At 45.5% G+C, this 26,101-nt stretch overlaps 1 protein-coding gene across 2 annotated transcripts in view; it reads right to left on the bottom strand.

Annotated features, from left to right (window-relative positions):
* LOC144734709 (disheveled-associated activator of morphogenesis 2-like) overlaps window positions 1–26,101 on the bottom strand; it is a 128,214-nt gene that overhangs the window by 54,309 nt on the left and 47,804 nt on the right. The window contains exons 1-2 of one of the 2 annotated variants that reach the window (XM_078617030.1): window positions 25,820–26,005; window positions 19,716–19,782 (exon numbers count right to left, since the gene is read on the bottom strand). The gene's annotated coding sequence lies outside the window, so the exon portion shown is untranslated. Of the gene's footprint in view, window positions 1–19,715; window positions 19,783–25,819; window positions 26,006–26,101 lie in introns of those variants that run through there. The other variant, XM_078617029.1, reaches the window with a different exon arrangement.

The following is a 26,101-nucleotide window of genomic DNA, read 5'->3' as shown; positions in this document are numbered from 1 at the left end:
TGTATTTGGAATTTACCCTTCCCGTGATTGCGTAGATATTTTCTTCGGGTCCTCCGGTTTTTCCTCCCCATTAAGAAAATATTTGGCTGCTGCTATAAAATGTCCATGTGATAAGCCACTTCGTTGAGCTATCATTTGTGGCCAGGTCGCCGCTGAAAAAGAGCTTCATAGCTCAGCGAGCCTTACCTGGTAAAATAAAAATAGTTTAGTGGAGTTTAGTTGAGAAATGCCAATGCCCAAAATGTTAGCCCAGCAGTTCTAAACCCACGGGTCCCTCCCTCCCGCACCACCACGACCCCACAAATCCCCGCAGCATGGATACCGTGCAGGAAAATTTAGCAAGTGCCCGTCAAACATTTTCGATGACAAATCGCACGACTGCACAACGTGAAACGAATGCCTTACTAACACGCCACTGTCTAGAGGCGTGGACATGCGATCTCTCTGTGCACTGTGGCTTAAGGAACCATGAGGAGAGGAGGGGTCGGGAGCGGGGGAAGGCAGGGGCCGCAGGCACCAGTGGTCTTGATTGGGGGGGGCCTCAAAATGTAAAGACTGAGAACTACTGCATTAGCCCACTATATAATCTTCCGTTGCATGGCAGCGCGAATGAAGGCGGTGTGCGTGGCTTTTATTTATCCGTCTTTCAATTCCAAAGCTCCGCGTAGAGAGATGTGGAATCCCACGTCTCGTTGTTATCGCATAAAAACCTCACGCGCATTCCCTGACGAGCGCTAAATGTGGCTGACGCCTCTGAAACGCTTCGCACGGCGGAGGGGGGAGGGGCAGCGGCTGGCGGTCGCAATGGGCCCTGGGCAGAGGTCGCAACCGGGTACCCGATACCCGTACCCTACCCAATACCCGGCTACCCGTACCCGGCCGGGTATGGGTACGGATACCCGTTTGCGACCCTGGTGCGGCCGGGTACGGGTACGGGTAGACCGTGAGTCACTGGTGAGTAACTGTTTGTCACTCATTTCCCAACGTCTTGTCTCTTCTCACAATTCAAGTTCCTAGAATCAACCCACCCGCGCCTGCAACATGGCTTCATCCCAGAGGTCGCAATCAGGTACCCGATACCCGTACCCGTTTGCGACCCTGGTACGGGTAAGGAATCAAAACCCGTTTGCGACCTCTGGCCCTGGGAGGGCAGGGAGGTGTGGAACGGTTGGAAAAGTTCCTGCGGAGGGAGGATGCACTGGATCGTTGACAGATATGTATTTTCGATCTCTTCTGTAGATCACAGAAGAGATTGCACAATTGGGTTTACTCCCACCACCGCGTTTGCAAGTTGTTGGTCTCTGGTCAGCTGGCAAGTCGCGCAGCAGGCCCAAATTTTCCAGCCTCTGCCTGAATTCTACGTGATAATTTGGGCGAAGCGGAAAAAGGTAGCCCTCTGCCCAACTCACGTGAGAGCTCGCCCGCCATGCAGGAGGTCGGGGGTTCGATCCCGACCCCCAACGCCATTGCATTCGGAGTTTGCATGTTCTCCCCGTGGTGGTGTGTGGATTTTCTTCTCCGGGTCCTCCGGTTTTTCCCTCCACATTTACAAAGATGTGTTGAGATTTTTTAGATTATTTGGCTGCTCTAAATTTCCACGTAACAAGCCACTTCGTTGAGCTATCGTTTGTGGCCAGGTCGCTTCTGAAAAAAGAAGCTAATAGCCGAGTGGGGCTTTAGCTGGGAAAATAAAACATAGTTTAGTGGTATTTTTCGTGTGATTTGTTGACCTTTCCTATACTTTGCACTCCTATCACGTGTTTGTGTTGTTTGTTGTTGTAACGTCCTGACCTGCCCCTACTGGACAGCTGTGAAAAAGAGCTTCATAGCTCATCGGATTCCTCCAGTATGAATTAAATATTCTGATTCTAAACTCGGATAATTGTGGAAGCCCCACAGGCGTTGGTGATCCTATCGTCGTCAGCGTTCAGCGGAACCAGGGGTTGAATCATCACCAAGGACAGACATCCTGCTCGTCTGCAGGAGCTCACCACTGATGAGTATTCAGTTGCCGTGACAACAGCGGAGGCAGGCGCACAGGGAAGGCAGGCGAGACAAAGAGAACGAGCGAACATTTCTATGCTGTCGACATCACAAAAAACCGTGGTTGACATTGAAACTTGAAATGACTTTGCGTGGCGACGGTGGGGTCGGGGATAAACGGAGACCGTGAGATGACAAAAGGGCTGAGCCTCGTGAAACACCACAGATAAAGGGTTTACGCAGTGCCCAGCACTAATGTAAACGATGCCCCGGGTGAAACAATGAATTTATCGTCCCCGGAAAGTAATAGGCTGGTAATAACCATGTCGTTGGTCGTTATTTTCTATCCGTCACGTGCATGTCTATTTATTACCCATGATATTAACGCTATAACGAAGCGTCCGTGTGCGAGTGGATAAGCAGTGTGCAGTTCTCTGTGCTCATATCCTTCACGCAAGCCCACAGATTAAATCCCTTCATGCACCTACGCCGCACGCACCTACCAACGTGCACCTACCAACGTGCACCTACCCCAGCGTGCATCTACCCAGCGTGCACCTACCCAGCGTGCATCTACCCCAGCGTGCACCTACCCGTACATCTCCTCTAGGCCTAGATGCACGGCGCGTTTGTCCAATCCATTGCCGGGTGAAGGCCTCGCCCACGCGGATCGTGAGGATTGTTTAGCCATAACTTCACCACGCCGGTCAGTGTGCGTTGGTGAAGGCGTGGGAGTAATAAAAAGTAGGGAACAGCAGTAGATTCCGCTTTTTGTGTTTGGCTTGCCGTCTTTCTCCGGCGCCTCCGATTAGCACGGTTGGCTACATACGGTGCTAAAGAAGTTAAACATACACGCGTTCATACATGCCGCCCTCTGCTGCCCACAATGCCCGTCACCCATTCAAACGCAAAGCAGGTTCAAGCCTGCGTAGCATCCGAGTGCTGATGGGATCGGCGCATTCTGGGAGAGGCGCGTAATAATATATTACCGTTTCAAACCACTGCATGTACCTGCCCATAGGTGTACTGGACATCTGTGAAAAAGAGCTTCATAGCTCATCGGATTTCTCCGGGATAAATAAAGATTCTGATTCTGACTACGAGGTCTACACCCAACCGACTGGCTTTGGCCACACCGCCCCACTGAATGTCGTCGCATCACCGGCATTAATCGGTGTTTGTGCCAAAAGTTTTGGCAGCAGTCCTTTCCGAAGGGGAGATGTGCGTGGACTTGAGCGATGGAGTAGTTAAATGGTTCCCCCTCTTCACCCCCCAGCCCAGCCCGTGGTTCACACATGCCCACTGACCCAGGCGAGCTCGGTGTGAAGTGGATGAGCAAGCAGACAGAATCCGACAATTTGGCACGCGCAAAAAAAAATCCCACCCTCCGCTTTGGCAGGACGCGTCCTCGTGTTCAGTGTGCAACTTCGAGAAAAAAAACATCTCCACAATTTTTTGGCGACTCTATATTTGCAATTTGTCGGCGGACTATTTTAGATGTTATTCAGTTTACCCCCCCCCATCTCCCTGGTCCCCCCCCCACCCTCACGTGACCTGGGTAGGGTAGCGGAGCCCAGTTTTCCACCTCCATTGGGCACCTGTGTCATGCTGAGATCGGGGCCCGCTACTCGCAGACATTTTCTGCTTCCCCCTCCGTTCCGTGATCACTGCTTTGTTACCGGGGCTCGCTTTGAGTTGTAATAAAAAAAAAACGATTTAAAACAATAGCAACAAAAATCTTAAATCGATTTTGTGAGCGAGGTGCATTATTGCGGCGCAGGATTGTTAGATGTGGCAACGGCTTGGAGGTTGCCCTCCCATCCAGGGGTGGGACCGACCATGGCTGATGATGATTTTTAATTACGTGGGCAGCCGGATGGCCTTGCGGTCAATGCGCTAATCACCGAGCGCCAGCTTGCCAATCTTCGACGGAGGTCATTGGCTTCATCCCTGTGGGGATTTTGCCAAGACGGATGTCCTCCTTGTGACATATACTGAGAGTCTATTTTTATCACAGGATAAATAAATAAGTCATGAACTGCTAAATTGAAGAAAAAAAACGTTTAAAATGTCAACATACACTGGCCGAAGACAAAAGCACCCTGAGCATGCCCGATCTCGTCAAATCACAGTCATACGGATAAAGAGACCTATTAATACTCTTAGTTATTTCGGTAAAGTCACGTAGGTAAGAAATGAAATTACAATTATTTTTTATTAGTTTTAATTTCATGAATCCTTGCAGTCACGAAAGTTTCAAATCTAGAAAAGATCTATTAATCAGCAGCAGCCGTCAAGGTCGACTGAATCAGAACCTGTATTAATACTGGATGAATCCGATGAACTATAAAGCTCTTTTACACAGATGTCCAGTACCCCCCCCCCCCTTCCCTCTACTCCCTTGTATATTATAACACTGGTCAACCAAAAAAAGAAATTTCTGGCCTGGACTTTTGCAGCTGTTTTAAGACTAATTTCAGGGTGCCAATTCCAAATCTGATCTCAGATTTGCTCTATTACATCTCATTTTTATGCTATCGGCATACCCCATTTTCATTGATTTTACACTAAATTAACTCTGTCACTTATGATTGCAAGTTGTTGCGAGTCAGTGACTGCTTTAGTGTTAAAATATGGTGCTGTATTTTTATGATAGTGTGTTTATAATATAATTTTATGTAGATATCCACATTTATTTTATATTTTTCTTCTGCAGTTTTTATTGAAAATGCAATATTTGATATCTCAAAAAAACCTGATGTGATTGACAAAAACTGATGCCAGATTTGGAATCAGCACCCCAAAATTACCTTAAACCCGTTGGAATACCTTATGCCAGAAAAAGTGTTTTGACCAGTGTAATTCTTCTTCCCACACCTTCCCCCTCCCCCACATAAGGACACACACACACACCCCGCTCACAGTCCCCACTCCCACTCGGTGGGGCAGCAACGAGCCCTCCCAATCGCCTCCCTCCTCTAAACTCAGTAGCACGGCGTTCGGGACTTCTGTCCGGGGAGTTTCTGTACCGCCAGCCCCCCCCCCGCACCGTCCAGCCCTCTCGCAAAGTCGCGGTTTGTGCCCTGTACCAGACTTCTATCGAAATATAATTTTTTTTTTTATTGTTTTAAAGAGACTATTGTAAAGCTCCTGCCTGCCACCCTGGCTGTATCGTGTCTGTTCTTGTCAACGTCTAAGAAGCATCTGACATCGTTTGACATTTTTTAATGTTTGTGCGTGTGCCATTGCGTCTTTGTTCGGCATGTACCACTCCCGACACGCTGGACACCGCTTGCAAAACGAGACGCTCCATCTCACGGGTTCGCGCAGGCAAAACATCATTTGGCATCTGCCTCTAGCTCGTGTTCACGGCACAGGGTGATGCACTGTTATATTCTTAGGTTTTTTCGGTAAAGTCACGTAGGTAAAAAATAAAAATTAATAAAAAGTAAAATAAAAAATACAAATCACGACGTTTCGGAGGCAACACAAGCTTCCGTCTTCAGGTGGAACCATCACAGCACGATAGCTGTATCAAGTGAGAGGTTGTGTTGCCTCCGAAACGTCGTGATTTTTATTTTTATTTTAGTTTTATTCATTTAAATAAAAAAATTTACCTACGTGACTTTACCGAAAAAACCTAAGAATATGAATCCTTGCAGTCACGAAAGCTTCAACTCTAGAATTGATGCACTGTTAGCTCTTGCGTTCCGAGTGGAGATGTCTCTATCCTGTAACATGATAGCTCACATGGAATATAATTATGGAAAACGGGTCAGGGAGGGGAAACTCAGAATAAAAGTCATCGTTTGGTGAAGTAATGTCGTAAACAATTTGGTGAATTAATTAAAAAATGCAATTAAACTCAATTTGATTCAGTATTCCACATTAACGACCGCACGCTGCAGCACATTTGAATGCAGCGATGGATGCGATTTGGTCATGGATAAAACTCCAACATACACACGCGCCTGTAAACCAACACCACAATGTAACCTTCCAGGTCGTAAATCAAAAGTACGTGTGATTTAACACTCCACATATATCAACGCGACAAGGTTTATCAAGCAGACTGGTGAGTTTTTGTTTTTGCACATGTATCGCAACAACGTACTCACAAGCCCCCTCTAAATTTCAATTTAAAGCTTTCGTGACTGCAGGGATTCATCTTCTTGGTTCTTTCGGTAAAGTCAGGTAGAAGGGAAGTAATAAAATAATAAAAATAAAACATAATAAAATAATTCTCACGACGTTTCGGCCACAACGCAAGCAGCCGTCCTCAGGTGAAGACCAGGCTGCTTGCGTTGTGGCCGAAACGTCGTGAGAATTATTTTATTATGTTTTAATTTTATTATTTTATTCCCTTCTACGTGACTTTACCGAAAGAACCAAGAAGAAAAAAAAGCCCCCTCTAGATCTTAGTATGAACGGCGGCTCCAAGAACTGGAGGCGAGCCACGATACGAGAGCGTACGACATCGCCCACATTGCGCAACGCTTTAAGCAATTTGGCCACTTGTATCACGTGTTCTCTTGTGTTCTCCACAGGGAATGCATTATTTGCTCCGCTGCGGGTCTCCCTCCACCGCTCTCCCATTGACATGTTTCGTTGCTTCTACATACTATTAACATTCCCTCCCTTTGTTAATGCTACCCCCTCCCTTTGATGCTGCTAATCCTGCATAATGCACGGGCATAATATGACTTTGAAACCCCCCCGCCCACCTCCTAAGCATTTCCCATAAATATGCTAAATTCCTCTTGATATGCAAATTCTTTTGTCAAGGCGCTCTTCTTCCACCTCCAACCCAGCTTATATATACGCTCCAAGCTTGGCAGTGTCTCATTCTTCACCTGAAGACGGCTGCTTGCGTTGTGGCCGAAACGTCGTGAGAATTATTTTATTATGTTTTCTTTTTATTATTTTATTACTTCCCTTCTACGTGACTTTACCGAAAGAGCCATGAAGATGAATCCCTGCAGTCACGAAAGCCTTAAATCGAAATAAAAATTGGCCACTTTTCTCAAGTGGTCAAACAAAGCACAACGCTACTTCATAGCAAAACTGTAAATGACGTTCGATCACCTCTAAGACGGTTATATCGTGATGCCACGGGTGCATTTCAATGGGCGCGACAGTGACAAGATGTTAACTACCTCGCCTGGTATACAAGAGGTCACAGGTTCGATCCCGACCCTGACGCCTGTATATTTGAGGTTTGCATGTTCTCACTTGATACAGCAAATCTGGCTGTGACGGTCCCACCTGATGACGGAGACTTGTGTTGCCTCCGAAACGTCGTGATTTTTATTATTTCATTTTTATTAATTTTAATTTCATTTTTTTACCTAGGTGACTTTACCAAAAAAAACTAAGAGTATGAATCCTTGCAGTCACGAAAGCTTCAAATCTAGAATTGCATGTTCTCCTCGTGGTTGTGCATTTTTCTCCGGGTTCTCCGGTTTCTTCCTCCACAATTAGAACCAACATACGTTTAGAGTATTTGGCTGCTATAAATTTCCACGTGATAAGCCATTTTGTCGAGCTATCATTTGTAGCCAGGTAGTTTCTCATCAAGATAGCTCAGTTGGCCTTACCTGGTCAAATATCAATAGTTTCAGTTTAGTTTAGTCAATAGGCAGAGTGCTTTTCTATTGAACGACCGGTTAGCCCAGAGTGCATCGTTACAGGGGCTTACCCGGTCGAGAGGAGCTGCCTCACTGAGCGTTAGAGTTGGGCGGGTTAGATTGTTTCAAAATCCGAATGGTGGCGAATGTATCATAACATTTTCATACATTCGGACAAGACCACCAAACGCTCAGCGACCACTCAATACGAGCCCGACTTGACCCAGGACATACTTTTTTTAATCAGGAGATACCTCCTGGGGATGTTTCACCAATTCTCTTTTCAACATTTCGTTCACTTTGTAGGATCTTTTAGAAATAGAACAGGGTCCTTGAAGTGGCTGCAACGGGCCACATGGGTTTTTGGAGTGGGCCCTTCAAGCTGTGCCCGCGTGCGGATGTCGCGCGACGTTACAATGCATACACACAAGTAACAAATTACATCGTGTGGCCACGCACGCGCATGTTTTATTACGTGGCCCACGGAAACTAACAAGTGAAGAACCCTCTCCTAGAGAGTAACCGTCACATTGTTCCTTACACAAGTAGAGAACATGTTGTATTTCCTTCCATGCCCTCTCTCGGGCATTCCGGTAAGCGTTGGCCGAGTGGCTAACAACAGCGCAGCCGCGTAAACAGAAGCAGCGGCGCCGCCACCACTTGAGAAAACGGCACGCGGGCACCCGCAGGAGCGTCCCGTCAGGACGGGACGCTGCGGCTCGATCCTCCGAGTGGAGAATGCAAACCGCCGATGGCTTCAATTTATTTCTCTACCGCGAGCTTGCAGTTTTCGTCTTTTGGGGGGGGCGGAGCGCATTGTGCGGCGCGGGTGCATTCACCACCCCCTCCGCGCTCGCCCTAAATTACCTGCTCTTTACAATGGAGAAAGCATACGGCACCGCTGATACGTCAGCAAATCAGGTTTAATGACTCGTGCCTTTCAAAGGGACGCACTAAATAAGGCTTCCACGGCTGTGCATCATTCAACGTAACATTTTGACCGTATTCTTTTAGCATCAGACAGCCATGGTCGACCCGCTGCTGGATTAAAGCCATCTTTCATGATTCCTTTTTTAAAGCAATTATTTTAAACACAATTTAGATTTAATTTGTGTCAGAAATCGGGCTGCCCGATCGATAGCTGGGAGAACGGTCGTGGGGTTGGACCTGGATAGTACTTCGATAGATGACCATCATGGTTGTTATAGGCGACTGCGGGGCTATGTGGTGGGCAGCAGAGGGCAGTGCAGCTAAATTCAAATCAAGTCAAGTTTTTTTTTTCTAGATTTGAAGCTTTCGTGACTGCAAGGATTCATACTCTTAGATGTTTTCGATAAAGTCACGTAGGTAAAAAATGTAATTAAGTAAATGAAAAAATTGATGAAAACAAATACAATTTTGTTCTTTTCATTTATTCAATTTTATACCTACGTGACTTTACCGAAAAAACCAAAGAGTACAAGTCAAGTTTATTTGTTTAACCAGGAAACAAGTGAAGAGGCCGGGAGAGCCTCCAACGACCGAATCGTCAAGCCGATGTCGCGACGCAGCTCAAGTGGCGTCAAATCCTCATCGGCTTCGAAACAATTAAGGGAAAGGGATTACAGGCGCGCGGCTTGCCACATCGCGTAATTCGGCGTGTTCAGCCAGCAGCGACCGCCCGACAGAAGCCGATTTTTGCCGGCATGGCGGCCTCTGTCAGGCGTAATCCGCACGGCGTACAGTCGCTGCCCCGGTGGCTCATTAACGAAAAGGGAATTCAGCTGAGCCCGCGTTTGGGAATGCACAAATCTGGGAATTATGAGGTCACGCAGAGGCATTCCGCTGCTGTGGTGAAATACGCGCGATTGGTTGGCGGGCCGAACAAGCGAGGATTGGAAGGAGCTCTCCCGAATAAGCTGTGTAAACTGGGCGTTTTTACCCGCTGAGAAAGGTGTGAATTATGTACGGAGTTTCTACCGAATGCGTTATAATAAGAAAAATACACGTGAAATAGCTATCACACTCGACTTGCGACCCAGAGGTCAAATCTCCCAGCTCGGCAGTTGCAACAACGGTGCAAGATTCTTAAATCCTCCACCCCCCTCCACCCACCGCCTGTCCCCACAGCAGCTGTGTAAAATGGGTACGCCTAGAGCGATAATTCGATTGGCGCATTACATGTGGTGGGGTAAAATGTGAGCACTCCCACCCCTTCCAAAGACGCCTTGAGTTGGCCAAATATCCTACGGAGAGTCTGTCTCTCTGAATCTCTCTCGAGTAGAGAGTCCATTCCGCCACCAATTCCATTAGAGCAAACCATTTCAGGCACCGCAATGGCTAGGAGATGTTAACTACCTCGCCAGGTATACAGGAGGTCGTGGGTTCGATCCCGACCCTGACGCCTGCTGTATATTGGGAGTTTGTGTCTCTCTCCCCGTGGTCGCGTGGATTTTTCGCCGGGTCCTCCGCTTTTTCCCTCTACATTTAAAATCAACATCGCGCGTTAAGAGTATTTGGCTGCTCGAAATGTCCACACGATGATAAGCCACTTCCGTTGAGCGGTCATTTGTGATAGCCAGGTGGCTTGTGAAAATGAGCGTGCCTTACCGGGTAAAGTAAAACAAATTGTGAGAAAATATTGTTTGCAGGGATGTTCCTTTCCCATTCGCTAGCTACGCACAGCTATTAAAACACTCGTGTGTTGTTTTGGCTTGCGTCATGGCAACTCCCTCTCTACACACCCATAGCCACAGAGAGTCTGGCAAGGTTCGCAGAGGTGAGATTTGGCATCGTGTTCACCAGCTCATTAGCTTTGGCACGCTGAGCATATGGCCCAATTGCATGGGTATAATTGTTTGAATGCCAGTGGAGTAATTACCAATGCTAGTGCTCCATATATATACATATTTAGAAGATCATCTATCATTATGTGTGCATCATTGTCAAGGCCCAAATTTCTCTATTGTAGAATTACCTGCAATTAAACTGTGGGGGAGCCGTGTCATAGCCAAGTCTTTTGTCATGAGATTAGTCAATTACCCCATACACACTCGCCCAGCAGTCTTCCATTCCCGTGTGCATTGTGTTACAAGAATACCTTTGAATATACGACCAGCTGACAACGAACGTACATTCAGCAGAGTTTTGGGGGGGGGGGGAAACTATTAAACTATATATTTTTTTATTGGTTCTTTCGGTAAAGTAATGTAGAAGGGAAATAATAAAATAAAAAAAATAAAACATTATAAAATACAATTCTCACGACGTTTAGGCCACAACGCAATCAGCCGTCCTCAGGTGAAGAACAGGTCTGTCTGAAATTAAAAACCATCTTTATTTTACCTGATGAGGTCTACGGAGCTGTACGGCTCTTTTTCACAAGCGATCTGGTCACAAAGCGGCTTATGATGTGGAAATGTACAGCAGCCAAATAATATAAAGGTATGTTTCTAAATTTTGGAGTGAAAAACCGTAAAACCTGGACAAAAATCCGCACAACCACAGAGAAAAGATTCAAACTCAAAATATACAGCAGGCATCAGGGTCGGGATAGAACCCACGACCTCCTGTATACCAGGCAAGGTAGTTAACATCTCGCCACCGTGGAAAGATGTTAATTACAACGCATATGCGGCATATGAAAAGTGACTACCTACGAGGGGAAGAGACGTTTTAATTTGGCAAATTTTGACATTTGCATGATGTTTTTTGATTACCTAAGAGCAAGGTTCACTGAGCCTCAAAATTCCTTTTTGGGATGGGTCCTAGTCGGTAATGATGTTTAGCCAATCCCTTGTAGAAGTGTGTTTGCGCTTGAGAGTAAACAGAGACAAGCTGGTGAGAAGAACTACCAAACTTCCCTCGCATAATGCCTTGGTAAATGATGATCGCATCGTTAGAAGTGACACCTTACAGACGTAAATTTGAGCTAAAAGAAAAATAGGAATTGCCAACTTTAACCAACAGAAATAATCCGTGCGGTGTCACTAATCGGGGGTTGTTCGACCGCGGGCAAGTGTGTTGCTATTCATGGGCTATGATTATTATTCTTATTCTTAGGTTTTTCGGTAAAGTCACGTTGTGATTTTTATTTTATTTTTATTTTACTTTTATTAATTTTGATTTTTTACCTACGTGACTTTACCGAAAAAACCTAAGAATATGAATCCTTGCAGTCACGAAAGCTTCAAATCTAGAATTATTATTCTTCACCGGCTGATCTATGGGCCCGTGAATATTAACTTGACAACAACAACAACAAAAACTTGACATTTTGCTACATTGAAAAAAAAATCACAAACAGATTGGGGAATTGCTGACAAACCAGATCTCGTCTGTGCTAATGGACGATGAGTACGTACTGTGTCGTTCGAGAGAGGACAGACTTTTAATGCAAGTCTGGGCGAATGTTCCTGCTTTCACGACGTCCCGCGGACTGGCAGCAACAACTACATGGTCTCTTTGCATTTAATAATGAAATCCATTTCAATCGGTCTTCTGTAGTCAAACTGATTTATTGCTTGGACGAGCTGAATGAAAATGCTGTCCCCATCACTGCTTTCTGGCTCTCACAGTTTGTATCATGCTTATACAGTACTACATAAAAGAAATAATAAACAGCCCGTTGAACAATTAGCTGCTAAATTGAAAGCCTTCCCGGGGACTCTTTGATCACACTTCACTACACTTGTGAGTGCGCTTTGCAATGTATGTACGTTGAACTTATTGCGCACAGCACGCAGCCAACCGTGGCTAACCGGAGGTGCGGAAGAAGGCCAACAAACTAAACACAAAGCAGTTCTTAACAAATTCGTTTTCAATCTAATGTAGTGATGTAGTGTAGTGAAAAGCGTTGTGTGGGTGTCGTGTATAGTGCATCTCTGTACGTTGAACTTCTTTCGCACCACACGTAGCCAACCGTGGCTAACCGGAGGTGCGGGAGAAGGACAGGGGGAGAAGATCCAGGTCCAGTTCAGATATCTCTTGCCAACGGTGTTAGCCGTGGCGCGGACGAATCCAACTCAGGTAATCAAACTCAGGCCGGGGGAATCGAACTCAGGTCGCTGGGTTACAGTGCATGTTTGTGTACACATTATCGGACTGTAAATTACATGCCCGATATCTTATATCTGGCATTTGAGATGTTATCCTTCCAAATGTGTGTGCTCTCCCGTGCCGTATCTCTGCTTTTGCATTTCTAATCCACGTCTCCTTTTGAGAAAGAAAAAAAAAGTCTTGCAGTTCATCTTCTTGGTTCTTTCGGTAAAGTCACGTAGAAGGGAAGTAATAAAATAATAAAAAGAAAACATAATAAAATAATAATATAATTCTCACACTATTATTTTTCTTTTTATTATTTTATTACTTCCCTTCTACGTGACTTTACCGAAAGAACCAAGAAGATGAATCCCTGCAGTCACAAAAGCTTTAAATCGAAAAAATCTTGCAGTTCTCAAAGAGACTCTCACATGGTTATAAATAAGGACTCCTCCACCTCTCTTACTACGACTTGCGTTATTCACGGAGACAAAAACCCAAAGCCAAGGTCAAACTGGTTGTTTCCCCCCCTGACTGGAAGCAACATCCGGCTCAGCAATGCATCAAAGCCCTTGCAGCTTCCCTGTAACAGTCTGCGGCAGCGGGCAGCTGAAAGGATGTTTGACTGTGTGAAGATATTCGGCATATAAATTCATTGGCTTCCCCCCCCCCCTGCTTCCCACCCCTTTTTAAATTAGCAGTGCTCGGGCTCGACAGATGGCCCAGCACAAAGGAATTCGAGAGAAAAACAAGGCATTCCTACGCACTGCAATCAGTCGCTGGCACCAACTCTCCAAAAACCCTGCTCTGGGATAACAACAACATAACTGCCCTCTGAAGCTGTGGCGGTAGAAAGGCAAAGAGCCTGCTTTTGTACATGCGTGGACGTACGCGCGGACATACATGCGGACGTACACGTGGACGTACACGTGTACGCACACGTGGACGTATACGAGCGTGGACGGACACGAGCGTGGGACTCAGTTCGTACAGAAAGGGTCCTTGCTTACGAACGTCCGGTAGTTCGTCAGCATTGCTTTAAGAAAACCTGGCTATGCTGACGAGGCAAGTGAATGTCGAAACCGGTCAAGGATTTTTGCTTGTACTGGACCAATGCTGCCGCTAAAATGCGCTCCAGGAAGACCACGTGGTCGATGGGATGTGTAAATAATTTAATTGTATTTCGGATGTGAAGAGACAAATATGGGCGGGAGGCTTTATTTATTTTGCTATTAATATTCTCCACAACGATGCTTCACGGGTTACACTGGTCAACACACTTTTTCTGGCATAAGGTATTCCAACGGTTTTAAGGTAATTTTGGGGCTGATTCCAAACCTGGCATCAGTTTTTGTCTATCACATCAGGTTTTTGAGATATCAAATATTACATTTTCAATAAAAACTGCAGAAGAAAAATATTAAATAAATGTGGATATCTACACAAAATGATATTATAAACACACTATCCTAAAAATACAGCACCATGTTTTAACACTAAAGCAGTCACTGACTCGCAACAACTTGCAATCATAAGTGACAGAGTTAATTTCGGGTAAAATCAATGAAAATGGGGTATGCCGATAGCATAAAAATGAGATGTGATAGAGCAAATCTGAGGTCAGATTTGGAATCGGCGCCCTGAAATTAGTCTAAAACAGCTGCAAAAGTCCAGGCCAGAAAAAAATGTGTTTTTTTTGTTGACCAGTGTTATATCCTGGGTCTGTATGTGCTGCCAACATCTCGACTGGTTACTCTTACCCTCTCGCAGAACGTAGAGAGAGGCGGCGATACAGCTCGCCTCCTCCGCAAGTTGCCGCCTCCGTCATCGGAGCGGAAAAACAATGGGAAAGGTATTCTTGGGTTTTTTCGGTAAAGTCACGTAGGTAAAACAATTTAAATTTTAATTAATAAAAGTAAAATAAAATAAAATAAAAATCACGACGTTTCGGAGGCAACACAAGCCTCCGTCTTCAGGTGGGTTGGCGAAGGGAGGAAAGCCGGGAGGAGAGCCCAGAGGGAACCCATGCAGAGCAAGGGGGCGAACCAACTCCACCGTGAGAGGGGCGCCGGATGGGAGATGTGTGTGATAGTGCTCGACGCTATTATCCGCAAGCACTAATTTGAGAATAAATCACCCGCCCCGGTGGGAGCTAAATACGAGTTTGACAAAGCGCCTCGGAGATCCGGTTGTATTTAGACGTTTTCTATAGAGTGATCCATTTCAAGACACCCCACCGGTTTTTGTTTTTTTAGGGTTTTTTTTCTCTCAACAGGGCACCGAATACTGTGAAAACGGTGGTCCCCATGTCTTACAGCGGAGAGTGTTAAAATGTGTACAGTACATAACTGCATTGACGGAGACATGTAGGGGATTTCAATTAAAACGGCATTTTCTCTCGAATGTCTGAATATTGTTTGAACTGGTTATCTGGAAAGTGGATCACCCCGTGAACCCAACTGGCATTTGTAGACAGAATACTTTTTTTACCCTGGAGAAATCCGATGAGCTATGCTATGAAGGGGCGGGCATACGGCGCGACGTACCGGTGGATGGATCTATCCGGCATCAAGCCCCTTCAACGTCTCACATCGTTTCTAAATACAAACAACAAAAATCGATCTAATATTTATTGACTGCGAGGTGGGAACCCGATGACGAAAGGGATATTTTTCGAACGGAGACCTGTGGAGGTCATTGCGTTTTTCACGGAGACGCCACGCTTCCTTAACGGCCGAATAAAATTTCGATTTAAAGCTTTCGTGACTGCAGGGATTCATCTTCTTGGTTCTTTCGGTAAAGTCACGTAGAAGGGTGTGACTTTACCGAAAGAACCAAGAGGACGAATAAAAATCTATAGTAAGTCGTGCGAGCGCACGTCAGTTACAAAACAAACACAAATATTGTTATAATCAATAAGCATCGCCCTGACAAAATGCCGGGGAAACGCCCATGCAAGGACTAATTGAGATATAAAAAAAATCAAAACACCGACGCCTAACGCAGGTAACGGTATAATACACAATGTCTATATTTGGACGTACGACAAAGCGGGAGTGATGAATGGTAGGTGCCACCGGCGCGCTTATGAGCATCTGAGATAAGCGTTCCATAAAGCGGGGGGGGTGGGCGGGTGGACCGGGGACACAACGCCAAGGACACCGCGAGGAGAGATTTACATTCGAGCCACGGGGCCGTGCACAGTGCGCGCGAGACTGGCAAGAGGGCGCAACACGCGAGATTCAGGCTGCAACCAGAAGGGGCGCCACTCTGACGAGATGTTCACCACCAAGGGGCTCGTGGGTTCGATCCCGACCCTGACGCCTGTTCCCGGTTGGCAGGGAACTCCCGGTGTGTCTCGCCGCTCCTGCCTCCCGCCTTCTTCTGCATTTCCTCTCCGCTTAAATTTCGATTTAAAGCTTTCGTGACTGCAGGGATTCATCTTCTTGGTTCTTTCGGTAAAGTCACGTAGAAGGGAAATAATAAAATAATAAAAATAAAACATGTTATGTTTCATATAATGTTTTATTTTTTATTATTCTTCTTGGTTCTTTCGGTAAAGTCACGTAGAAGGGAAATAATAAAATAATAAAAATGAAACATAATATGAAACATAATATGTTTTATTTTTATTATATTATTATTTCCCTTCTACGTGACTTTACCGAAAGAACCAAGAAGATCCTCTCCTCTTGTTTAGCTCTTCGTTTTGTTTAGTTCTCATGTCCTCCTTTTTCTTGCTCTTCTCCGTCTGAATGTTGTTAGCGCCCTACGAACGACTGTTTAAGGGTGCTTTATCTATTTAAATTATTATTATATTTGGAGTTTGCATGTTCTCCTCCCTCCCCACGGTCGCGTGGATTTTTCTCTGGGTCCTCCGGTTTTTCTCTCCACATTTAGAATCGACGTCACGCGACTAGAGAATTTTGCTGCTATAAATTTCCACGTGATGATACGCCGCTTCGTCGAGCTATCATTTGGCATAGCCAAGTCACTTGTGAAAAAGAGCTATACAGCTCAGTGGGTCTTACCTGGCAAAATAGAAAACAGTGTAGTTTCTTTGTTTACTTAACATTCAAAATGATTTCCTGCCCAAATCAGCTCATTTGCCATTCACAAGCGCACAACGTTGGTGGAAATCCCACCTTCCTACAGCGGGAAGGCGAGTCAGACCCATAGGACCGACCGCTTTGATGATGTCCCCTAAAAAAGTGGTAACTCATTTTAGCGACGCCGGAGGAGGAGGATGATGAGGCCGAGTCGTGTGCAAACCACGATTTGAACTCGCGACCCTTCTGACCGCGAGCCGCTCGCCCCACCGCTCAGCAACCTGGACGGTTACCGCTGGGGAAGAGTGGAGTGTTGCATCGTGGGAAAAAACGAAAGCTTTGGGGGGGGGGGGAAGCCTTCATCCAGCAGTGGAATGATCATGGCTAAAGATGATGACGACGACGACAACGACGATGATAACCTCCGGATTATAAGACGCTCCAGAAAGTAAGATGCAAAACTTGTGCTTTGTATCACTAGTCAAACACATATGGCCACACACACACACACCTAATATATTATAAGGTGCACCCCCAACTTTTTTTTTTAAAGACAAAGGAAAAAAATACATTGTGTAAATCTGGAAAATAGGGTAGGTAATCTCAGCTCGTTATACGAATGTTAAACCAATGACAGTGAGATGGTGATATTATGTGCAGTACAATGTCATACGAAGGGCAAAGACTCTCCCCCTGTTTTCACGAGTAATGAGGAGCAAGTGCTCATTGCCATTGATGACTGTGAATCAAAGGCGGAAATTCCACATTCCCATGGAAGGGACCAGTATTTTCGTGGGGGCCACAATAATCAAATGGGACCGAACATTAATAATATCAATGGCTGTAGAGATGCGGTGTTCACGTCAGCCAAGAGTAAGCCAATGCTGGATAAAAGGCCTCCCAAAATCCACTGTAGCAATCCGCACAGCGCCCGTAACCCAAGCCGATTTTATTGCTCCATCTCCGGGATGGTGGTCGACCTCTCCAGCGCGGTCCCCCCAACTTTGGCCATCACTCGCGTCATTCACCTCGACGACCGGCCACCACCGTCCCCGTCTAGCGACGTGTCCTGCCCATGCCCACTTACTTAGTTCTGTTGACTTCATTGGTTTGTTGCAATATTATCATCGCAATCATTGGGGGGAGGGGGGCGGGTGGAAGGAAATGTTTGAAAAACTTTACGTAATGGTGTAAATATTCGCGTGGCATGAGGGCATGCAGGTGTATTCAGAATCAGATAAGGCCTTGCAAAGCCAGATAAAGCCTTTTTTGCAAGGCGCCAAGCCAAACGTTCACCGCTCACACAATAGAGCACCTGGCGTCATCACAATTTCATAAGCAGATGGAAAATAACAGTTTAGTGTCACTCATCGGCACACCAGGCTCACGTGACAAGAGCATTTGCAGTGCATCAGTCATCCGTTTACGCATTTCCTTGATTTCAACCGGGTGACAGCCCACTGATTCTCTCTCTCAAGGGATCCCGAACTTGCACAGAACTATACAGCAGTCCCTCGGTTAACAGTGACATCGGTTAACAATTTTTAGTTAACGTTTCGCCTCCCCGTAGGACCCCCATAGTTTCGACTGATATTAAGAATTTGATTTGCGGTACGTTTGCGGTACGCACGCGGGTGCCAATTTCGACCAATCAGAGCGCTCGTAAGTGGGGCTGAGCCATGCCCTCAGCCAATCGGCGACGCCCATTTGAGCGTTTAAACCGCGACTGGCTTTGTTGACATTATGTTTTCTGTTTTGGCAGAAATGCAATTCCTATATTCGAATAACAGTTATTTCGGTTCACAGGCGTTTTCGTGGAACGGATTCAAAAACGTTAACCGAGGGACTACTGTACAAGCAGAAACTCGTACCGGATTTACCGGATTTCTTCATTAGAAGTAGGAGATGACGACTCCACTTCTAAAGATAAAATGAAGCATATCTCTCTCTTTTGTTCACTGTGTCCAATATGCGTGCATTCAAATAAATACAAAACGGTCCACAACAGTTTGCTTGCTTAAAAAAACTGCTTGATAATATTGGTCTGGAAAGACAATAAGTCCTTGGACCAAAATCATATGTTTATTTACATGCGGCGTTCTGCTTATAATTAAAGGGGTTTTATATATAATTCATCCTATCAATGTTACAACCCATTTTAGTCAACTAAACAGTGCTTACTTGAGCCTTACGAGTTCATTGGAAACCCGGCAACTTGTTGTTTGCACTGCCTTGCTGGCCATTTGCACACAGAGGGGTCAAGGGTCACAGAATTAATCAGGCACACAGGGGAGCGGCGTCACCCTGACAGCGATTTGCTAAATGCCAGCAAATATTTGCCGTGCAATGCACAGATGAACACCGGTGGTCGTGGTCGTCATTCACGTTGGGCTTGTTCTCAAAAGTGATGTTACTCTAAGTACGGCCGTTACCCCAGTAGGGCAATAATGCTGTGACGTGGCCGAAGCAGACCAACTAACTTTTCTCGTACCCATTTACACTTCTGGGTGGGACACAGAGGCGACGGATGTGAATTAGGACACTTTTAAAAGGAGTTTTAGATTTAATTCCTCCTATCAGCTTTGGAAACGTGCACCGGTTGTTTCAACTGCCTTGTCAGGAGATGGAATTGAACCGGTGGCTAGCCAATGGGTCACAAATCCAGTGTGCTGACCATTACTAAAATAACTAAACTATTTTTTATTTTATCAGGGAAGGCCCACTGAGCAATATAGATCTTTTTCAGAAGCAACCTGGCCATCAAAAATGATCGCTCAACCAAGCGGCTTATCGCGTGGAAATTTCTCGCAACCAAATGCTCTAAGCGCATGTTGATTCTAATTGCGGAGGGAAAACCCGGGAGGACCCGGAGAAAAATCCACAAGACTACGGGACGAGACAGAGAGACAGAGAGACACACGTAAACTCCAAATATACAGGCATCAGGGTCGGGATCGAACCCACGGCCTCCTGTGTGCCAGACAAGGCAGTTAACATCTCCTAGCCACCGTGGCACCGACCGAGCGTTTGTACATACCTCGAAAGCTGCTGACACAGGAAGTTAACCCAAGGTGAGGCCGGGTTGCAGACACTGAATATTTAATCTGGCGAAACACGCACACACAAGCACAAAATGAGAACACGGTTTTTCAGTTGATTTTCTTCTAAAACAGATCCACCATCGAACAGCGAGTACCAAGCAACATGCAAACGCCGTTTTTCTCACATTAGTTCACACGTCACTGCTGCGTGAATCTGAATTAGCTCGAAACATAGCTATGCTTGACAGACCCAATAACTCCTTTCCTGGCAAGCAATTTACAAATTGGACACAGTGGAAGACTCTTGCACGATAAATTCAGGATCTTCTCACTTCAGAATGCCATACAATTCCAAGGTTAAGACATCGGTGAAGGTCACGGTCAAGTTGTCTTTGTAGAAGCAGGTTGCAAATCAAGAGACCATCTTCAAGGGTGACCTCTGGGTCACAAAATGATAAAGAACCGCATATGAAGGAAACATAAATCAGCGCGCACACAAAAAAAACTGTGTCGCCATGAAACACCCAAAATATCGCAACGAAATAATGCATCCGCATTTAGAGAAACGTGGCAAAAAATGAAACTGTTGATGATTGAACTCATTTTACTTGTCAATTCAAGTGAACGGTGAGCCCCGGCAGGTATTGAATCTGCGAGTGCTGCAGTCACTTGAATCTGTTGGCATTCAGATCCTCTCTGTGCAAGGCCTCATCGTCTTGTTATCACGCAAGTGCGTGCAATTTTAACGCAGCATTTCTTGGCCTTTGATTGGAGTTAAAACGGCAAAGGTACGGCCCTGAAATTGCTTGCTCACACGCCTTGCTGGCTGAAGGGTCCGGTGTGCTAACCACGACACTGCCCCTGTGAGACCTCTGGATTGCAAGTCCGGTGTGCGAACCACTAGACTGCCACTGTGGGACCTCTGGATTGCAAATCCGATTTGCTAACCACTACACCGCCCCTGTGGGACCTCTGGATTGCAAGTCTGCTTTGCTAACCACAACACCGCCGCTGTTGGCAGCTCCACTGATAACACCGAGGACATTTCTTGATAAGTAGCTTCACGTCTACGCGTGTGCGGTTTGTTCATTGGTTATATTTTGTTTGGTAAATGAAATCCAAATGTAACGCAAATCAGCGGTGGGGGGGGGGAGGTAGCGAGAGGGGGTTCTCATTCATTGGGGCAGCATCTGGATGACCAAGGCTCCCCACCAGGGTTCTCTCGCCACTAAAAAATAAGAGGGGGCTTTCTCAGTGTACCCACCATAAACGCGACCGGCTCGGATCAAGGACGAGCGACATTTCAAATGTCAGTGACAAGTGCCTATTTTTAGGCTCTGTCCACACTTGGAAGAAGCCGTATTCAGACTTGCAGCTCATACACAGAATTATATTATTGTTGTTGTTATTATTATTATAAGATGTACAGATGAATTCTAGATTTGAAGCTTTCGTGACTGCAAGGATTCATATTCTTAGGTTTTTTCGGTAAAGTCACGTAGGTAAAAAATTAATATTAATAAAAGTAAAATAAAAATACAATAAAAATCACGACGTTTCGGAGGCAACACAAGCCTCCGTCTTCAGGTGGAACCGTCACAGCACGATACCTGTATCACTTGATACAGGCGGAGGCTTGTGTTGCCTCCGAAACGTCGTGATTTTTATTTTATTTTTATTTTACTTTGATTAATTATAATTTTTTACCTACGTGACTTTACCGAAAAAACCTAAGAATATGTACAGATGAACTCAAATTAACCGTAAGGCGCCAGGGTGGCGAGAAGAGCGTCACGGTGGTGATATTTAACTCCCTCGCCTGGTATACAGGAGGTCCTGCGTTCCATTCTGACCCTGGCGCCTGTAGATTTGGAGTTGACATGTTCTCCTAGTAGTCGCGTGTATTTTTCTCCGGGTTCTCCGGTCTTTCCCTCCACATTTAGAAACATGCGTTTAGAGTATTTGGTTGCTATACATTTCCACATGATAAGCCACTTCATGTGGCTTCTCGCGTGGAAATTTATAGCAAACCAAATACTCTCTAAGCACACGTTGATTCTAAATGTGGAGGTAAAAACCGAAGGGACCGGAGAAAAGGGAAAACATGACAGGATCGGGATCGAACCCACGACCTTTGTGCATACCATGCAAGGTGATGAACATCTCGCCACCATGGCACCCCAATTAAAACAAAATAACCTTCTTTTTTTTTACACCGCAAGGGACAACACCAGGACATTAAAGTCCGGTATCTCATCAAGTGCTGGCTCCATATGCTTTCAAAACACATTACAGCCCCTCCGACGCCCAGTCACGCTGGAGTGGCTGGAAACAACCGGAATCGGGCAACACGTCATCGGTTTGCGGTTCAGCTTAATGCGCGCGTCACTCGGTGTCAAACGTTTCATGCTGGCTGTAAATCCGTAGCGCCGCGTGCGGTGCGTGACAATGCAGTTTGCGAGCCCCTGGATAAAAGATTTCAACAGTTGTCAAATGAGCTAAGCTCCCCCCCCTGATTTTCCCAATGATGATGGTCTCTTTGTGAGCTACCCGAAACATATTTTTGTAAAAGAGTTTATTGCAGCTGTGGTTCCGTATATCTCTCAGGAGGAATTACGTTCTCGGGATTACTGCATCGTTAAGCCATGGTCAATCCACTGCTGGATGAAGGCCTCTTCCAAGCATCTGCTATCTCTCGCGATCTTGCGAAGTATTGATCCACCGAAAACTTAAATTGCTCCACCGCCTCACTGGACATCCTCACGGATACGTTTGGAATGACAAGATTTATAAAAAATATATATAAATTACAGCCCTTTGTCAATCCACTGCTGGAAGAAGGCCTCCCTGTACCATGTCAGTCATTGGATTATTTGACCATACTTCTTCGGTGCACTGCTCAGTTTGATTTGAAGAAGGGGGGGGGGGGCAGATATCACTCGACACTGATGACGAAAAATCAAACAATGCGCTAACCACTGCACCACCCCTCTACCCGACAGCATTAAATCTGAATATATGCAAATCTGTCAAATGTATTTGGTCACCTGCAATCAACTGCTGCACACAGTTAACATCTCCCGATCGCGAGACCCGGCGATCACGAATGATCGTTCAAAGAAGCGGCTTATCACGACGTGGAAATTTATAGTAGCAACCAAATACTCAGAAACGCGTGACGTTGATTCTAAATGTGGAGGGAAAAACCGGAGGACCCGGAGAAAAACCCACACGACCATTGGGCGAACATACAAACTCCAAATATACAGCAGGCGTCAGGGTCGGGATCAAACCCACGACCTCCTGCATACCAGACGAGGTAGTTAACATCCCACCGGACCTCCTGCATACCAAGCGAGGTAGTTAACATCCCGCCACTGTTAGCACTCGACTAATAAGTCAGTGGTGGTTGCCCGATGGATAGACTTACCCCCCCCCTCGTCATAGGAATGAGGAATTTCCACCAATGGCTCAGGGCTGTAAATCATGGATGAGCACTGCCTAAATGCTCAATTGAACAGGGAATAGCTTCGACTCTTCTTGAGAGTGCAACGCAGTAAAATGTTGTTTTACCGCGCAACGCTCCTGCATCTGTGCTTCCCGCCTTCGTGAACATGCATTGACCATTGTGGATGAAGGATGGTTAGATAGCTGCCATGATCGGCAAGCCAATGGGAAGCACTCACCCAGCAGTGGATTGACAAAAAAATTTACCCGTAAAAACAAAGTTTTTCACTATAAATCCTTTATATGCGTGGCATCGGTTTCATTTTATTATTCATTTCTGTTTTTCTTGAGTAAGAGTTTCATTTTGATCACATTGGTATTTTAAATTAAATAGGAAAAACATTTTTTCCTAAAAAGTGGAAAATTTTGGAAAAAAAATTTTCACGAAAATAAATTGTCACGCACAACGAGTCTGTGTGCAAAATGTCAGCTCGATTGGATCACGGGAAGTGGGTTAAAAAACGACCGAAAGATTTGCACGGTCGTAAGCGCGCAAGCAAGCAAGCGAGTGAACTTAATATAAAGGATTTAAAAATGTCTGCACGCGGTACGTATCACCATTACAATGAGGCATGCAATTACTCACCAACCTCTCCGTATCCCCCACCCGCCCCCACCTGACAACCCCCCCACACACCCTCAGCAATTCCACCAATTGTTATAAATAGTCGCGATATTATTTGAGAATCGATATTTTCGTCCTTTGAAACGGTCTCGTGCGCGTCTCGCTTCCCATGTATGCGAATGGTACGTGCGAAGCGAAAGTCATCAGATCCGACACGGACAATTCGACGCATGTATCGTGAGCGCAAGGATCGATATTTTCATCTCCGATTCGATGCATCGTCATATCTCTAATTACAACGGTGATAGCTGACAAGAGCGGTACATTAATGTCAAAGAATCCTGCTTTGATTTATAGAACAAAAACCTCGCCCTCATCAATAATGGCGGGGCTTTAGAATTATATATAACGAGCTTTTTTGCCTGTCCAAGGACGGGTGTAAATTGCAGTAAATCTGAAATATTCAATAGAAAAATTGTTCAGCTCATGATTATAATGGAGGGGAGGATTGCCCCATGTGGAGTGACGTCACCCGCGAATGGTTATTGTGGAGGTGTGCGGCATGTGGAGTGACGTCACCCGCCAATGGTTATTGTGGAGGGGTGCAGCATGTGGAATAACGTCACCCGCTCATGGTTATTAATGAGGGGAGGGGTGCAGCATGTGAAGTGCGCGACCTTGTGCGTTCGCGTAAATTTCCACGCGCGCATGAATATTAATAAAGGGGGGGGGGGCTCTTTTGCAGTGACGTCACGCACGAATGTAGCAGTATGCTGCGGAGATTAATTTTTACCGTCACTTTCTGTAAAGAAACGTCGTCATATTTGAAGCGACTTTGCGTAATAAATTACTTAATTCAGGTCGACCTTCCTCTGCGTTAGTGTAAAAATCTACCCATGCATGAATATTAATTAGGGGGGTGTGTCTCATGTGGAGTGACGTCACGCGCGGGACACACACATTCTTGGCTTATTATATTAGTAAATAAGCTACGTTTCAGGCAATGGGCTTTTCACAGCACACAGCGAGGCCAGAGAGGGAGAGTTTACAAGAGTTTGATATTTATATATCAAACTGAACATAAGATTCGTTGTGAAGACACGTGATAAACAGTTGAAATCATCGCCAAAACGTATAGTTCTATGGGTACCTATAATCATACTCACGTGATATTAACGTGAACATAGATCGGAATGGTCACCATCATAGGAATGTGGAATTGCCACAACTGATTCAGGGTTGCCAATTAACATTTGTACTGCCCCGTGTTCTTTTAAGCAGCGAGACACTTTTGACGTTTTGTACGATACTATCATAACAATACTAGCTTTCACGATCATGCTAACTGCAAAAGACTGTTGTAATGCATTTCTTAATATTAAAAAATCGATTTAATAATCTGAACTGCACAAGTAATAAATAATAAATACATTTTCAAATCGTACTTTCAAAACAATCATTAATAATAGTATATTACCCGGTCCTGTAACAATTTAATGATGATGGTCATGATGTCAGATGGTCGATGCTAATCCGGCCGAGTGCAGGTATTAGGTGGATTATGATATCGCGGGGTCATTGAAGATGGTGACAGCTTCATCCAGAAGTGGACTGATCATGGCTCATGCCGACGGTGATTATTAAGCATTCAAGAAACCCTCCCCCCCCACCCCCGAGCAGTTTCAACTTTCTGTGTTTCATCAGCAGAGTAATGTCTTGTCAAACGAACTACCGCTGAACTACCACGTTATTTCTAGATTTGAAGCTTTCGTGACTGCAAGGATTCATACTCTTAGTTCTTTCGGTAAAGTCACGTAGGTAAAACATTTAAATTAAAATTAATAAAAGTAAAATAAAAAATTTTGTTTTCATTTTTATTAATTTTAATTTCATTTTTTACCTACGTGACTTTACCGAAAGAACTAAGAGTATACCACGTTATTGGCAAGAGCACCCCATGCAACAAAACTATATCACCGTACAATCGCGACTGTAATCATGCAACAACAACAACAAAAATGTACTGACCTTCCACGGCAGGAACAAAGAACGGCGTGCCGTCAAAAAGTACAATCGCCGTTTACAACAGTAAACAAAGATGACCCTCGTGGGTCAGACAAAGGCGCCGGATCGCAACCAGCATCGCAGCAAGAAGAAAAATCCACGGGGGGCCAAGCATCCGCGTTCTGCCGAAAAACGCATTCCAAAGCCGTGCCGTCAAGATCGCCGCCCCACTACCTGCCTCCCCAGCCGTCATCCACGCCGAAAGCAGCCCCCCCCCCTTCTCTCTCTCTCTGTGCGTCTGCGTGG

The sequence above is a fragment of the Lampetra planeri genome, chromosome 52 (genome assembly GCF_965212315.1).
Source record: "Lampetra planeri chromosome 52, kcLamPlan1.2.h2, whole genome shotgun sequence".
Taxonomy (NCBI): domain Eukaryota; kingdom Metazoa; phylum Chordata; class Hyperoartia; order Petromyzontiformes; family Petromyzontidae; genus Lampetra; species Lampetra planeri.
This window is presented reverse-complemented; position numbering and strand designations above follow the sequence as displayed.